This window comes from Varroa destructor, unplaced genomic scaffold, assembly GCF_002443255.2.
Source record: "Varroa destructor unplaced genomic scaffold, Vdes_3.0 BEIS01000005.1, whole genome shotgun sequence".
NCBI classification, from domain to species: domain Eukaryota; kingdom Metazoa; phylum Arthropoda; class Arachnida; order Mesostigmata; family Varroidae; genus Varroa; species Varroa destructor.
The window spans coordinates 9712443-9730138 of NW_019211458.1; the positions used below are offsets into that span (position 1 = coordinate 9712443).

At 42.1% G+C, this 17696-nt stretch overlaps 1 protein-coding gene across 15 annotated transcripts in view; it reads left to right on the forward strand.

Moving 5' to 3' along the window:
* The window catches only part of fra (neogenin protein frazzled), a 139420-nt gene that overhangs the window by 86907 nt on the left and 34817 nt on the right, over window positions 1-17696 (forward strand). For 7 of the 15 annotated variants that reach the window (XM_022806173.2, XM_022806174.2, XM_022806172.2 and 4 more), the window contains one exon: window positions 3196-4998. The exons of 5 other annotated variants lie outside the window; for them this stretch is intronic. The gene's annotated coding sequence lies outside the window, so the exon portion shown is untranslated. Of the gene's footprint in view, window positions 1-3195; window positions 4999-5870; window positions 6279-6320; window positions 7070-14671; window positions 14875-17696 lie in introns of those variants that run through there. 3 more of the 15 variants (XM_022806178.2, XM_086989347.1, XM_022806177.2) reach the window with 3 other exon arrangements.

Consider the following 17696-nt stretch of genomic DNA (forward strand, 5'->3'; position numbering starts at 1 on the left):
TATATTATACGAGCTCTCTCAAATCTCTGAATTAGGTAAACCTCACTTAGATTTATATATAACATCTTTTCTCTATAATAGAATTATACAGACTACGCTTATGTAATCAAACCAAGTTAGCGCCTGCTTGCTCTATATAGATCTGTATGTGTGAGTTTTTAGGAGTAAGTAGCCAACGAGAGACACAAGGACACGTACGTTCAGACTGGTACACATACATCCATATCTGAACGTGTCTGATACGAGATGTGGGCTTCAAATCCAATTTGTTTATAGTGATTCACGCAGGCAGAACGAAAAGGAGAAAACAATCGTAGTAAAACCCCTCTACTCTACCATGCTTTGGACATGTTTTAAATGTATACTTTACTATTTTCGGTGGCAAACGCTTTCGGTAATTATATTAAATGTAACTTATGCACCTATAGAGAGACAGACACGTTTGTCTGGTTGGACCATGTTGCCACGCCGCCAGGAGTAACAGATCACTAACCATAACGGTGAACGTGCCTCTGATCTTAGAAGAAGGAGAAGTGATATAAAAATGTCTTATAGTATCGCTTTGGCCCCGTCTAGCATCGTAGTTCACCTTAAGACCAATAGTGCAGCCGACTCCCTAGCGGTGATTTCAGCCGGAAGTGATGTCGCGACAGTCAGTGTCTAACGTAAAAATAGCCTTTTAACGTGGCAGACGACATCAAGAGCGCAATACCAACAGCAGCAGCAGCCGCGCTTTGGAGAAATGGAAAAGCAAAAGCTGCAGTAGCGTCGGAGTCTAGTCATCCTAGTTCGGCTTCGGCTTATGTCCCTGGCTCAGCTTAAATACTCGCCCATCTACATAGCAACACCACAGGAAGTGTTACTCCGCCATGCTAGCTTCTTCTAATCTACAACGTACATTTACGCCTCTATATACACGTCGTACGTATGATACGCATCCATCAGCAACAAAACGTGGATAAGATAATGTCGTTTCTACTTTGTTCCGATATAAAAAAGAAACGACAAGATATGCTATAGTAAGAGCACTTTTCCTTTATGTAAAGCACTTATTTTGGAGAAAACGCACGGTAGATGCTCGAACTTGCGACAATGTTACGACAACGCTTGTTCTCAGCTATAAACACAGCATCTACGCGTTTGTATACCATTATTGAATAAGTACCTTGTTGAAAATAATTTTTTTTCCTGTGGCCGTGTACCTTAGCTAGTGATTCTTGTATAAACATTATAGAAGGGCTATTTGTCGTAATAGGCATGGGTTCATCATTAATTTGTGGTACCAGAAGTAAATCAGTTACTTCTAGACCAGAATAACGAACTCGTCAAAACAAACAATAGTGCGTCATGTTCAGAATTTAAGCGAAAATTAGCAATTATAGAATTTCTTTACGCTACCTCTCCACCAAGTTTCTTTTTTCCCGAAGATGACCGTCTACTTCAGTGTGAGTTTTCAGACGGTTTATAGATAACCCGAGGAAGATCTCTGTGAGGTAAACTGGCAGATCCTCAAAGGGTTTAGATTTATAGAACTTACAGATCTATCAAGATAGTTGAAAAGCCGTTATTAATGGACATTTTGGAGAAAGGAATATCGATTAATTGTTTATTGGGTCGTACAGACAAGCTCCCATGATTTGTCATTTCAAGACCTTTTACACTTTCCAAGCCCTTGCATTTCCAGGAACCTTTGGTTTCTTTTGAGCCTACAATTTTTTTACTTGTACAACACCTTAACAATTTTACATCTACCAGTTCGCATAAGCATATCTGATATTAAAATTTTGTTTGCGGGTTAAAAAAAATTTCGAATGATTACTTAGCAGCTCAAATTCCGCATAATCGCTATCGATGGTGATTATATGCAACATATAGGATTATCAGGGTAACACATTTCGCACATACACCATAGATTCTGTTATAATATTTTTTCCCTTAGAACCGATCTTGGATAGGAACCAGTCTCGATCTAAACACGGCGCTTTACATATACAGCTTTTTTTTTTTCTCTATCAAAATACACATCTTCCGCGTTACAATGTTTTTTTTTTGAAAATGGTGTCGTTTAATTTAACTTAGTAATAAAGCATTCAATAATCAATACTTCCTTCGACCTTATCGCATTTGGCCTACTCTTACTTTCTCTTTCTCTCGATTGTATTGCTTTCTTCGTCTGAGTTCATTTAATGGGGGCGCTGTAGTGGCTCCCGACCTCACGCATTGTTGTTGTAACACGTTATTGACCATTCACTAATTTGCAGGATAATCAAATTTTCGTTGCTGTTCCTGTCCTCCCTGCTAATACTGTCTTCATTAAGGGTATTGGGTATGAACCTTCAAAGGCAGTTCAATTTGAATGGCCTCCGCCAAACGAACAATAGTTTAAGAGTGAGATACGCGTCTACTGAGTAATAACTGGAAGTGGGAGGAAGAGATAGAGGTTGGGTAAAAAGTATTGGCAGCTTTCGGGCTACGACGCCTTCAGATGACGTTGGAAAAAGATCCGATGCAAAGATCTAAAGTGGACCGGCAAACTCCCGTGCAATCCGGACTCGATCGAACGTATCGTTCGTTTGTGGCTACGATGGCGACTTGCAGAGGTGACCTTGTCACCGGCCGTCCTGACAGGTGGATTGTTATTGGAAAGTTTAGGGAAGACTCAAAGTAACTGTTTCTCATTAAAACTTTGGGAGTTTTATGTTAACTGCAGTGAGAATAGAAATGTGTCCACAAATTTGAGAGAGGTTATCATCGCTATAAACAACCACCATTAGGCGCGTCATTATTCTGCAAACGACGCTGTCTTGACAATTAACCGAGGCGATGGCGCCAGCACTTCATAAGAAACGCACGGTATTGTAGTGTGTCACAGTATCATTTATCTTTATTGCTGATCGCTTCACCACGCTTAAGTCGAAACCCATTGAAGCTTCTTTTTTCAATTAATGAACTAACGAAGCATAGTCACTTCTTCTTATTAATGTTTATTTCACATACATGTATGTATATATATATGGGATTTCTTCCGAATGGAATTTTCGCCATGTTCTTTTTCCTTTATAACACCTTGTCGCGCATGATATGAGAGCGTGTAGGGTTCTGTTGTTTCAATACTTTACGTTTCTCAAAGGATGAATGTGAAGGCATTGTCACCTATGGATGCTTTAATGAATTTTGTGTTTTTTGAATTTTTAGGTGAGCGGAACAGGGAGACCGTCAAGCTTGAGGACAGTCGAAACCAAGAAAACTCATCTCCAATAGACATCTATATATATAATAGAATCTCGAAACCATACCATGATAAAAGCCAACCAGAATCGTTGACAGCTCGTTGCCATCTAGAAACGCCAACGGCAAATTAAAAAATAGCATTAGATTGTCTAGCTAGCTACGATTATATGAATTCGATAGATGGTATGGTATTAATGGATTGTGATACTATTCATGTCTACCACCGAGCGATCTGTGTACTCATGTTTTCGAAAATCCAAACAAATAGACAATGATAGGTCTTCGATTGCGCCTTCATCACTTCAGTGCCAACGTCTTCAAACGATAGCATCATTATATAGCAAGCTGTTAAACCTTAGTTTTGGTGAATACGCTTTGAGAGGCACAAGCAGGCTTATCCCTGTGGGAACCGTTCTGTATATATATATATACATATATATATTTGTTATATTTTTGTAATCCTTTTCTATTTAGTGCTTTTTCGTCATATATATAGTTTAAATAGCAATTAAGCATGCATTAGCCAAAAGTCCTTCATGCTAATTATACCGTTCTACATAGGTAATGCTGCGCTGATAATATACCCAATGCGGAACCCATAAGTTGATTTATGCCTCACTACTTGTTTGAATTATGTATGTATATTGGTGACCATTACAAATGATCGTTGACATCGGATTAGTAGATGATATCGATGCCCACTTCGATTCCTTATCGAATGATTTCCGAATAATTATTCTCACGATTTTTACATAGAGAAAAGTCATCTGAAGTCGTATAGCCTTCTGTTTATGAAGGACGAAACAGCAACGATAGCGGAAGGCCAGCCCTTGTCTGTTGGCCGATGTCTAGCTTATTGATCTTAGTAATGTTGGATGCCAAATTTGAAAGCTGTTTTGAGATCGTCATTCCTTTTGAGAAAGAATGTAAACGCAATGAGACCGTTCGGGTGGGCTAACTAATTGGCTTATACGTTTACCTCCCCGATATACAAATTCATATAAATTACAATTGTGGGACTTCCCTAAGAAGTTAACGGTGTAGTCTTTTCCACAGTAACTTACGTTGTAATTATGATGCAGTACAGTGGGCCTGTTCTAACAAGTATGGTAAAGATGTACTTTCTTTAGCCGTAACCTAGGTAGGTAAGAGAATCGCCAGGTGGTGCAAAACGTGCATGGTCGTGGCAAGGAACAGAACGAGCTGAGTATAATGTGTGAAAAATAAATGTCATGCTACCGTATTATATGTAGGAGGCGCAATTAAACAGTGGTGGCAAACTTTTCCTTAATATTCCTACGTATAGCACTATTTTGAACACTATATTGCCCATAAAGTCGCTTGGGGGCACGCTTGCTAAACATGCTGCGGTTAGCGCTAACTGTAGAGACCCTCAGATGTGTATTTATTCTAAAAAACTTTGTTTAGTCGTCGCTTGTGCCTATGGTGTTGTTAGGGCTTTCTGTGTCGCGTACGTATCATTCTAACTAGCGTCGTAAAGTTGAGTACTTGATATACATCATAATTCCTGAGTTTTACCGTTTCGTTATGATGATGTGTTCCACAGTCAATTGTTTATATATCGAGAGAGCGATTATTTCGTTTGTACGTCCAAAGAGTATTCTATTAGAACCATAAACAGGGCATCATCATAAATAGTGCTGAAGAAGATCGCTACGGTCAGTACACAACGGAAAAGCAGCATCTCTAAACGAGAAGGAACAGCCACGGCCACGTACCAGTGCCAACTAAGCAAACGCTAACCAGGTTCTTACTTCAACCTCTCCTTAAACCCTTTTTCGGCAATAGGCAGAAACGAACAATTGATTATATGCAAACTATTTAATTGCAAATTAGAGTAATTATTTGATTGCTGGTCTGTGATTTCGGGTACCAGCCATCTAGATACTATTGATTCGATGATTCGTAAAACTATACATGAGTAACACATTTACGCTTTGTTTTCTTATGCATCAGTTGAGTATTCTTTCTTTTCTTTTAATAAATTCAAATTATTTAATTCGAAGTACTCATACGAAGTAAACGCTTCCTGTCGTGGCTTAAAAAACAGCAGAAGTATAGGCGTCCAGCGCATGTGAAACTTCATGTATACTGAGGTTATTTTCAGTTTCTAATGTCGTTTGTTATTGTTGCAGAATAAAAATCTTTGTGACATCTTTTTCTACATTATTTTGATAGATTCATTGCTAACTTAGGGATGCGCGCGATACAGAACTGAGCGACTGCCTTCAGGCTATTTTTGGCCCGAGAACGCTCCGATAGCCGAATGAACCCGTACAAAAAGTATTCAGCTCTGCGGTGGCGATAGCATTGACGAGGCTGAGTATCTTCAGGCTATCCATAAATATCATAGGCTAACCTCAACGCTCGAACAGAAAAACTTGAAACCATGAAAGGAGCAATCTAGTGCTGAACAGCAATGCGACCGACGAAATCAATTGTGTACCGTGTTTTATCGTTATTGAATTTTTTCTCTTGTTTCCGTCGTATTGTTCGTTGTAGCCGAAATTTTGTCGTCATATGTTGACATGCTGTTTAACTCTGTCGACATGCTCCGTCGCCTACGCATAGTAGCTTGTGCTTTTTTTTTTTATCAGCTTCGTCCTTCAGCTCTTTCATTGGAACGGTGACACTAACGTCAGAGACTTCGATAATAGCAGCCGTGCACTGTTGCTCTCTTAAGCGATTTGCTCTTCTCCTCAGGGAACACCAGTCTTCAAGCGACGCGAAAAACGATGCCTGCAAGCAGACGAAAAGCAGATGGCACCGCAAACAAACCGAGTTGTAACAGAAACGTCACTGACGTAGCTACAACAAAGCTACGCGATGGCAGCGCCAGAATTCTGGCTGTATCAACTTTGTATCAGAGCTGAGCAGACATAAATTATGGCAACGTTTGTTTGTTTACTACTGCAGGGGCTATTGTTTTGTCCCGCTAATATTTGCTTTCATCATTTGGTCTTTCGCATGTCCTTATCTATCTGTAGTTATTAAAACTACGAAATCACGTCATTGTCATTCAAAATGTAAGGCCTGAGTTCAACGAAGCTCAAATCCTCTGGGTGCGATCACTTAAATTTTTGTTGTGCTTTAACTCTAGTGGTTAATTAAGTTACAACTGTTATATCGCTCACTTTAAAAAAAAAACGTGCTCAACTTAAAAAGTAGCGGCAATAATTTTGTGCGCTTGGACGCAAAATAGTGACAGCATTTCGCTTACAGCGTTAAATGTATACAAAGCAAAAATTCTGCTTAATTGCAAGGAATTTCAAGCGGTGTTACTCTGAGTTGCGGACGTATTTTTGCGTCTAGCTAAAAGCTCTCCCATTATATGAACTGTGGGCAATTTAGCGATGATTTACAGCTGCTTAGTCGAGCAGAGCTCTGTCACTTCAATGCACAATAGGTATTTCCGTGTTCGGCGAAATGCGCGACAGATATAACTATTTCGAGTTTTCCATGCGGGGCCGCCGTCAGATATTCTGTCGGGCAGCCGACTCCCAGCGCGAAACATGCCATGGCAGTGCCGCACGGTAAACTCGAAACATTTAAGTATATGTACTGTACATATGTGATCAGATACACCATGCGGAAAAACATGTCTACGGCCTACGCAGGTACATGTCCGATTAGAAGCTCAACAATCAAACCTAGCAAACAAGTCCGTCTTTGATTTTAATGATTTCAACATTATACGTTTATGTACGTAAGAGCTAGGAGACAACCAACTGCCACTGATGTAGTGACTATCGACAGCGATAACAAAACGCACGAGCGTGACGTTAATTCGCAGGGCGTAATTAAGTGTGCAGAATTGGTAAGTGCCTATCTTTTTCTTATAACTACAACTTAAGGTGCCTGCTTTTGCTATTGACAGTCAAACTGAATCTGGCCAGCTTTTAATCATAAAAAGAAAGCGATGGAAATATGATAATGACTGCACAGATCTCAAGAGTTTATGGAATAGTCCTTATTCAGAGACATGCTATTTGGAGAGTAAGTTGTATTTAGACATGACAATAATAATACGGCGTCACCATGTTCTTAACTAAACTTCTGCTGCAAATTACTGGGTTGAACCGGCCAGAAAACTGCTCTTCATATGGCTTTCTTCATATTAAAACAACGCGAAATCGATGTAGATATACCTTAAGCGTTGGTATACGACAAGTTCATCGTAGGCTCTTACGAAAAAAAAGATCTTAATTGAATGAACAACTGCAGACGAAAGCAGAAACTTCTAATTAATATTGTCCCTTGGCCCCTAAGTACCATGGTCGCCTAGGTTACAATGCGTTAAAATTGACACTGCCTCAGTTCGTAACCTTGCTACACTTATACGCACCTATTGATGAATCTATGCGGTATCAAGAAAGTCAACCTTAAATTCCGTCTGTTGGCTTGAAGAAATTGATAGGAATAATCTGCCATAATGAAGTTATAACGTTACCGTTGAAAACAAGCTTTGTCACGAACGAGAAAGAAAAACATTATATTAATATATTCGCGAAAGACTCCATTTGTTATTATGTAACATAAAAATAAGTTCATCACAATTCATTCCTTTGTGAGAAAATATTAGTTGAAGACATTTATGTTTTCGGCCCATATAGCCTCACAAATAGGGTCATATTGGCCAGGGGTTTTTTCTGAATTCTGTTCTGAAAGGTCAGTCGTGCCACAAAGTTAAAAAAGCATATTCCTTGGAGCGGTTGTGCTCACGGCTAGAAATGACGATACATAATAGTTACAGACTACCGAGTTAGGCAGACTAGTGGTTATAATTTGCCTACTATAAAATCATGCGAAGGTTCGCTGCGTGCCTTGAAATAGGGCAAGTACCAGCTACAATGTGCGCGACATCTTCCAAAGCCACCTTGGTCGCCTTTAAGCCGGTATAACTATTAGGGTTACATATAACTGATTATGTATTACGAGTTATATATATATATATATATATATATTCTTGTATAAATTGTCAAATAGTTCTTATCCAAAATAATTTCTGGTTTATGATCGTGACTACCCGCAATGTTGTACATCTGGGGACAGCAGTAATCGATCCGAGCCATGCATTATGCGGATGAAACCGTCACAGATTTCTTCAGAAGCAATAGTATGTGACACAATAATGATGTATGATTTAACCGGTATAAAAATACCATTCCTTGGATTTAGGTCACTTATATATTCATGAGCTAAGTTATACTTTGACACCACATAGCCCTTTTAATTCTTCTGTGAAATTAGTATCGATGGCATCCCGTCTCACATGCGGCCGCCTCTATGATCTAACTCGACATGATCCATGTAATATAACTCAGTGTGATTCCAATTGGCTTTTGAGAATGTGGCCATAGGACAGACGAAGCTACGATAGTGTTGTGATGAAATGCGTCGGTTAACTTGTCTGTTGTTCATTCAGTAAAAGTTCAATGAATTACGTGTGAAACCTAGATTCTCCTTAGCTCCACCTGATGGGGTTCTTAAATTATACGAAATATCTGATCCGAATCCAGCTACGAATTCCTGTAAATATTCAAATCTAGAAGAAAACAGAGTAGTCTGTCGTTTTTACATGTACATAAAATAGAATCTGCTTGTGCTTTGCTTGAGTTCTGTTTGCGTCAAATGTGTGGACAATCCCGGACACGGCAAATATTAGTTATGAGAGAATGCCCATAACAGCGTTCGTTGTCGATTATAAAGAAAGAAGATGGATGGTTATCTCTTGGTGCACATACACTCGTATGGACAAACAGATGTTATTATCTATTTCGGGGTTGGTTACAAAAATAGTAAATCTTATTGGTGCCTTTTCGGCGTACCGCCAAATTATCGATCGGTAGAAATCGATGAATAAATGCTTTCCATGATTGTGCTCGCAACACGGTAGTTCCGTAGTGATCGTCTACGGCGTCTGCCGTCTTCATCGGTGACAAAAAAGCTAACAATGCCATAGCAGCATCCTAGTCAGTTCTCACTAGTGTGATCGAAAGCCATCCGCCCTAAGTACTACGACTGTCTTACGGCCGGCCACAACATAAATCCCTTGCACACCAGCTGCCTGGTTCTCTCTCTATTGTAATATTAGGAGACTTGAAAGGTTTGTTTCAACATTTGCCAAGGACAAGGCCACAATGGGGCTGACGGGGTCGAAATGTGAAGCGGGAGCACATTCGAAAAATTGGTCAAGGACTAAAATGAAGTTTGTCGAAGCAACGCTAGTTGACCGGTTAATCGATGCGGTGGCGGGTGCATTGCCAACGTGGTGGGCAGTAGTGAGGCAGGTGAATCGACCGAACTGGCCGAATTTCATTAACCTTCATAAGCGCCGTGTATCTTACCCAGCCACCATCGACGACGGTGGTAGCCATTCGACGCGACCACTATAACATAAACCATGGCTACGTTTGTCCCCTTTGTACGAGCTTCTCGTTTTTCGAGCCTTTTTCTGCGGTGCCCTCGTTCCTTCGTTGCTGTTACTTCGTAAATGGATAAACGCATCCATGCGCCCGTTTTCCGATCGGTACCCATTGGCGCACAATATAAATTCGACGCTGGCAGAAACATGGCGGCCCGCTCCTGTTGGTAACGGACGGTAGTGTCCAACCACAAGTCTAAGTACTTTGAAGTTGTCAATTATTGACCCTTAGCTCTTTAACCTATAGTGTTTGACGACGCCCTTGCTGCCGTTATTGGTGCCATAGTTGCGCGCTGCCGTTGAGCAATTGGGCCTGGATGTGTTCAAGAAAATACGTACACACTGAGTGTACAGGGGGGTGTAGGCGACGGCTGTATGAGACTAGGTGCGCAACTGAAATGCGACAACTTTTGTTAGTTGCCTCCGCGTGTTAACGATGCCGTACATCATCGAGTGATCGATTTCAGAAAGGTGCTGCTATTGATGCTGCCAAAAGGACAAAATCTGTGTATATGGAGACAAGTCAAAAACGTCGAATTACTAATAACCTATAGGATTTTTCCAAAGCTAGAAAAACAGCGGAAGATAAGGCGGGTGAAACCGGCAATCTGAAAATGAACACTGCCAGTAGGTGGATAGCGGCACGTCTATTATGATGACACATTGACGGACAAAATTTCGAAAAGCCGATGCCAAGAGAAAGCATCTGAGTTGAAGGTCATTCACTACGAAAAACGAGATGTCGAACTTCTTTTCTAATTAAATCATCTAGACGAGGTCAATAGTGATGTGGCCTTTCATTCCTGCGTATTTAAGTATATTTTAGTATTTTCTGTATCTATTTTACGTGTTCGGGTAGCTGCCTAGTCTGCTCTGTAAGGGTTTCCTCTTTAAGAGAAGTGTTCGTTAGGAGTTTGAATTTCGTCGTTTGCAGTGTTAAAGGTTCCATTAGTCATGATTCTCCTTACCATCATATATAATAGGTAAGTATCATTAATCGTATGCCGTTGAAATCACTATCACAGGGTGGCTAATCGCGTAAGTCATAAGAAATTCTGTCTTACAATAGAAGTCCAATGAGATTCTCTGCAATTATCCCATTGCCTAGAGATAGGGCCGACGATGGACGTTTTGGTCTGCACCTCTCACAGCGCCGCCATGTGACACCGATACAATAACAAACCAGACATCGGAAAAAAACTGCTTTCGAAGAGAGATATTGCGCTTTCATTTATTTTTGCCTTTTTGCTTACGACTACAAATAAGAAACTCTCAAGCTAGGAACACATCAACTATGTCAAGCTGTTGCCAACGGTCGGTATGATTTCGATAAAATTTTAAATCACGCCATTACTTCCTCCGATCCAGAATAGCGCGCCCTCTCGTTCCATTATTACTGTCGTCGTCGTCATTAGAAATGGCGCTTCGAACTGATGCACTCCACAAATCGTCATATTAGTTGTACCCGTAAACGGATAATGAGGAAATCTGTTTCGGCAGCCATATGGGTGTGATGTGTGTCTTTGTCGATGTGTTTGTGTCTGGATAGGTATTTCTTACTGTACTCGATAGAGAATTCGCTGGCTGTCGATTCTTTACCGCCATTGAGCAATAGATGATGATAATGTGCTGCTCCAATCATTCTTGTAATGCGGCTGAGGTTCCAGGTGGCACGTTTATGATGATTGCTGCCGTTGCTGCTTCTGCAGTTCTTCTTTACTGCTGCTCCTATTGCAACCCCCATTCGAAGCTGCTCTTCTTCTGAGTCCGGCACCCCATTCCGATTATCTTTTCCCAAAGTGCGTACTCTACGGATCCAGTCCACCTTTCGACCTCCCTATTGATCTCACAACACCGTCGACGAGGCTATCGCATTCCCGTTGCCAAACTGCAGTGGCCACTTTTTTCTGCCCTCATTATTGGTCGGTATAGGTCTACTTACAGCCACTGAATTCGGGGTGGAGGCAACTGCAATAGGCAAACAGGGTGCGGCGGGCAATCCTGCTGGTAATGTTCGTTGTCTCCAACAGCTTTGGGGCTTGCTAGTGGTAGAAGGAGTTAAGCTAGGGCTGGATCACTCTCACTTCTGCGCACACGCCAGGTAGCAGTCTGCGGCGTGGCCCTCAACCGGAACAGAACCGGGACCACGTAACGCCCGCATCGAAAGGTCCTGCTCACCTCAGCCAACGCCCCCAGGGGCCGGCTCTTACCTCCATTTTGCGCAAACGCATCATTAAGGGCTCGGGACAGGACACGATCTATGCGGACGGCTCGCGCTGCTACAACCATGTGCTAGTGTCTGATATTAGCCCTCATCTAAGACCCTCGTTCGTACCCCGTTCCTGACGGGAAACACATATCCAGAAAAAAGGACAATGTAAGCGACCGAGCCGCGGCTGTGGCAAAGCAGCTGCTGCCGGTGGCAGCGCCACAAAGGCGACGATGGGCTCCTGCCATGCGGTCACTTCCGGTCACGTTGGCAATCGTTTCTCTGTAGAGATGAGAAAGTGCTCTTAGATCGACAACGATTGACAGCAAGACCCTTTTGGGCGTGGCGTGGTGTGGTGGGGTGGTGGCAGTTCTCTAATGGATATAATCATTCCCAGGTTATGGCTAGTAAAGTCCTACCTATTTCACTTTAAAGCAAACTGTAGGGAATGGCCGCCGCATTCAGACTCTGGGTTTGACTGGTTCATTACACCAATCAGGATCTGTGGGGACGACACTAAACAAAAGGTTTGACGGTGTATGAGCGTTGCCGAAAGTTAGTTCCGTGTAGGGCCTGAACGAAAGGTTTGTCGTCCTTTGAGTTTGAAAAGCAGAAGTACATGAGCAAATGTGCGATTTAAATGAAATACATAGTCAACAATCAAAGTAGACGAGATGTGAAAATTGGACACACATTCGTATTGTACAGAGTAGACACTTTCTGCCTGGTTCCTATATATATGTTAGTTAAAATTCCTTTGATAACTGAGAAGCAGACTTGCTTGCGGTATAACATAAGCACATAACACAGCACAAATCGTTATGTCGTTGGCGATATAGCTATTACGAGTCATGTCGAATAAAAAGCTACATGCAAGTTGCGCTTTACTTCCCATTATTCTTTAGTTCTTTTAGTGCTTTACCTCTGGGAAAGCTAGATATGCATCATTTATTGCTATCGACAAGAACAATGTAGGCCCTCCTTACAAGAATATCTTGGTGTTCATATGATGCAGCGTCCTCGCTGATTTACCTGCTCACTCTATTGTTGTTGTTATTTTTACTACAGGTGCTAGTCCGACTAAGCCAGCCTTAGGTGCGTCCAGTGCTTGCAGTGACTGTGTGTATGCCTGCTATGTTGGTATGGTTGGCCTGCTATGGTTGGCCTGCTATGGTTGGTAATGTGTAGTGAAATGAATTTTTTTTTCTAGTAGTCCAAGTGTACTACTTTCATAATATGATAGCATCACACTTGTAGGTCTCGTATCGTACGGCAACGCTCTGTTTAAATATGACGCGGTAAGATGCCTATATTGACGTCCGCTGCATGCGCCAAAAGCATGATGATTGTAATAGCGATCGTGTTGGTAGCGTTGACCAGCATTTTGTTGAGCGAAACTGATCCGTCAAACTGACCCATCACCAGACATTAGCGACACGACGTGCTGCTGTGGCGCATGTAAGCATAAAGCAAGCGATGGTACTGCATCTATCTGTTGCTAGTAAACATAGCGCAGCAAGATTAGTAACGTGGCATACTTCGAACGACGGAGAAAAAGAACGGAAACGGAAGGAAGTTACTTAATAATGGCGATACGCAACAACAGAAATAGGAGCAACAGATGCAGCTGCTAGACAAGCACTATCATCACAAGCCGTTCAATGAGCACCAATAATACAAGAGTACGAACTTTACTAACATCTTAGTTCTAGTTAGGATTGGCTGTCGCCGGTGAAAATCTCGTCCCGTGAGAATTCGCGCGTAAATCTATTTGAGTGGCTGGGTAGATAGTTGGCTAGGTGATGGCCAAAGTTCGTATGAGCGGTAGCGAGGGACTCAGAGGGAACATTGCGGCAAGCTGCGTCGAGATAGCTGCGAGAAGCCGTACTAGTAAGGGTGCGGAACAGACTTCATCGATGTTTTCAAGCTGCCTCGTTTATATTCACATGCGCAAACCAAACTTAAACTGCGGCGTCGATGAGCCTTGAAAAATCATTGCGAATAGGACAACGGCTGGTGCTAGGTATGAACTAGGGACGCTGACTGCTTTCTTGATCAGTCGGCAGTTACTTGCTGGCTGGCTAGCCGCACCGACTCATAAAGGTATAGAAATCGACGCCTGAAAATGACAGTACTTACAATGATGGCCTAATATTGACTATCGTGGGTCTTGGAACTAAGCTATTTTGAAAGCCTTCCAGAGCAGAGTAGGAGTAGAATCAAAGTAAAGGCGGCATTTCGGAAAGTTGTTCTTGCGTAAAAAGTTTTTGCCTAATCACTGGTTTTGCCAGTTAAGCCCAATGTGGATGATCATTCGGGTCTGCTAGGCGGCTCCCTAGGGGCGCTGTATCATCATGTTTAAGCATGCGGTCAAACATGAGAGAACAACGTCTGCTTGGCGCGCTGAAAAGGTGAAACCTTTAATATATTGGGATAGTCATGCCCGATTGCCGATTAAAGTTAGACGCGAACCAATTATATTCTATTGTCTCACATCTTGGGTACTTTATAACGTCATGGCAAAGGAAATAGCAAAATATACGACTCTGTTCTGCTTTATAAATTGTTGAGAAATGTAGACCTCAAGGAAAATTCAAATATAATGACTGTCCAATTTTAGCATGGGTTTCACGTCATTACGTCGATGATGTCATGATGGCGCTGATGGAAACTTATGTGAGTATAAATAACTTTGTAAGCCTCTTCATCGTCATATTCATTTTCAAAGCCGTTAGTGATAGTGCTAACAGCGGCATTAGCAGGGATAAGTCTTTAAAAGGAAGCCACATACGATGACTGGGCTGTAAATCCCCGTAGGGATTCTCATCTGCGCCGACCCGGATTTCACTTGGCTACGCGCATCGGAGTCGGCGGACAGGAGACGTGATCAAAAATACGGTCTCCCAAGCCACGACAAAAAGTTCCCTTCTCGACTCGTGCGACAGGCTTGACTTGGCTTCGGATTGTGGACGCCGGTCCTACACTTCGGGTAACTTCCGTATGGCAATGCTCTCTTACTCACCCCAATATATCCTTTCTTCCTAGCTCAGTCATTTAGTGGAATGGCCACTCGTGTACGACCTGACTAAACCGCCCAGAGGCTTTCTGGGTTAGTCGGGCTGTAGGTTGGGGTGGCTGTCTGTAGGTATCTGTAGTGTGTTCGACGTGTCAACTTTGAAGCTCCAACTGGAGTAGGGACCAACTGTGTTAGCCAAGGGACTCAGTCAGTACAAGCGAAATGTAAAAGACAATTCTACAAAAGCGTTTTTTAGGCCTAAGTAGCGCCAGGGGCTGCTTGAACAGTCAAACAGAAAGCGGACGGGCCGGCCAGGCTCCACCGATGCGTTTTAGGTTAAGTTGCGCTTTAATCGACGCAATGGTAATTGAAAAATCAGGTACAATAAATCTATGAACATTGTGTGACAAAATGCTTCGAGAAGCGTTAACGTTTTAGAAAACCTTATTATTGCTTTTGGTTCACGGGGAATGTAGCATTTATTGATTAGAAGTTTTATAGAATATTTTTCCAAGAACGCTCAGTATAAAAGCTTAAAATACCTAACGGAACACAGCGACGAGTTACTATTACTCTTGAGACATGAATAGGCAAATAAACGATAAATAGGTAAAAAGTGTAAAAACTTGTTTCGTATGCTGACCTATTTTGTTTTAGGCTCAAGGAGAGCGTGGTTCGTTTCATTAAAGGAAATCCTAGTGTGAAAAAATTAGAGAAGCATCAACGATTAAAAATAGGCGCCACATTTCAAGAGGCTAGACTTTGTTTCACGATTACCGAATGGTCCTTCGGTAAGGTCTAAAAGGGTGGCTATGTGCTTGTTGAGATTTCTGGCTCGTTATTCAATGTAATATCGTAGGGTGTCATCTCTCCTGACTGGTTCCAAGAAGAGGCCGAAATTTAGGTCGGGGGAGGAAGAAGCGGCGAGAGTGATATTGTGGACGTTTGCCCTCTGCTTCATAGTGTTCCGCAGTGCGGCTACGCTGGAATGTGTGTTCAAGGCTTAACGCACGATTTAGGAGGAGCTACCGTCCTGCCGTAGCATTAATTGTTGAGGTAGTCACTGCAGCTCCTGGAGCAGCAGCTGTGTTGTCGCCTGACTCATCCGTCACTATGCTGTATTATACAGATGGAACTGCTGTCGCTAGCTCTTCCGCTTGCTTGCCTGTCATCGGCCGCTGTACCAGTTGAGTTTGTCAAAGTAGTTTTGGGTAAGTCGTTGCCAACGACCCAATCCCATCTGACTTTTCCTTCTTTTTAAATGAGCGAACTGGGAACCTTGGGAATTGATGAGCCCTTCACTTCGCACTGGTGGACTGACCAGCTATTAAAACAACATTCTGTGCTACATGATAGACATAAAAAAGCTTAACAAGTACGAACAGAATGTTGAACCGTTCTACAGAAACAGGTCCGTCCTGAAGTCGGCAGTACATACGACTTAGGTATTTCATTTACGGAATGCCATAGCACAGTGTATAGTAAGAACGGAACAAATTGACGTCATGCTCTGCTGCCGCCATGTCACTATAAGCATTGAAAAGGTCTGTCGAATATATTTGTCGAACTCGTTTGTCATTAGTGTTAGTCACTGCATTTAAGTGCATGTCAACAAAGGAGAAGAAACACCGGACGTGCTTGGTGAAGGCACGAAAATTATCCTGTTAGTAACCTAGTACGCAGTGCTTGAAGTGTTGAAATTCAACAATTTCTGCTCGTATGATACATAGCATTTCCTATCATTGTAAATTCCCCTTGTGGCATTATAAAAGTGTATGTGGATCCTCTCAGTTACGTAATTTTCTATTTACCCAAATTATATTATTCTTGGCTGTACTGTAAAATTTTGTACTTTTCAAGAAGCTGCCCCCGTAAGTAATTTGCCCATTGGCAAAAACACATCAGATATTTGTGAGGCAAGCGTTTCCTATCAATACGTTCATATATTGGATGACGTTATGGTAGCATGGCTAGTTGGTGCGATGAGAGCAAACTGTCTAAAGGGTGGTAACAACTTTGTTCTTATTATGAATCTGAACGAAAATTAGCGTAAACTCCGAAGTAGGGGAAGTAAGTCAAGCATAGGCTGGGCTCAATGCAGGACGCCTGTGAATATTGGAATGTACGAGAAAAGGGAAAATGTGTAGCTTGATGACCACTGACAACTTAGCAGCCAGTGGGTGACGCTTAGGTAGAGAGGAAATAGGGAGTTTCGCCCCTATGTATTTTGCCCTCGTCTAGTGGTCGATGTCGATGAAACGAGTAATATGCACCCTACCATTTACCTGCCTGCTCTTCGAAGTCGACTAGCTACTTTCTTCGTTCACCCAAGGCGTAGGGTGAGCTTTTGTAGGCACACGCTGGCGAACTTTATTCACGAACACATCCTCTCTTACATGCTTCTGATAATGCAAATGGCTTTGTGCAATCAGTGGAAGACGTACCCTTTGCATATACGTTTCGAGCGATTACTAGGCGCCAAGGAAAACCCAAAAGCCTCCCACTTACTCTTACCTTGGGTAGATCTGTTAGACAAAGCTGAAAATGACGGCCATGACAACTAGACATAGCGATAAAGAACTGCCGGCGCTTGGATTTCGTTGACCGCTTTCTACGGCATACGTTAAATTTTTTATGTTGGCCCTATAATTTTTAATTAGTATTCATTGCACATAGCAATATTGCTATTTTTTGTGTGCTTGGTTCTAAAAAAACGTTACGGTCTCACAAACGAGTAGTCTGTGAGCATGATGGACTTTATGTGGATTTACTCTGCTTCTCTTATAGATTCTAGA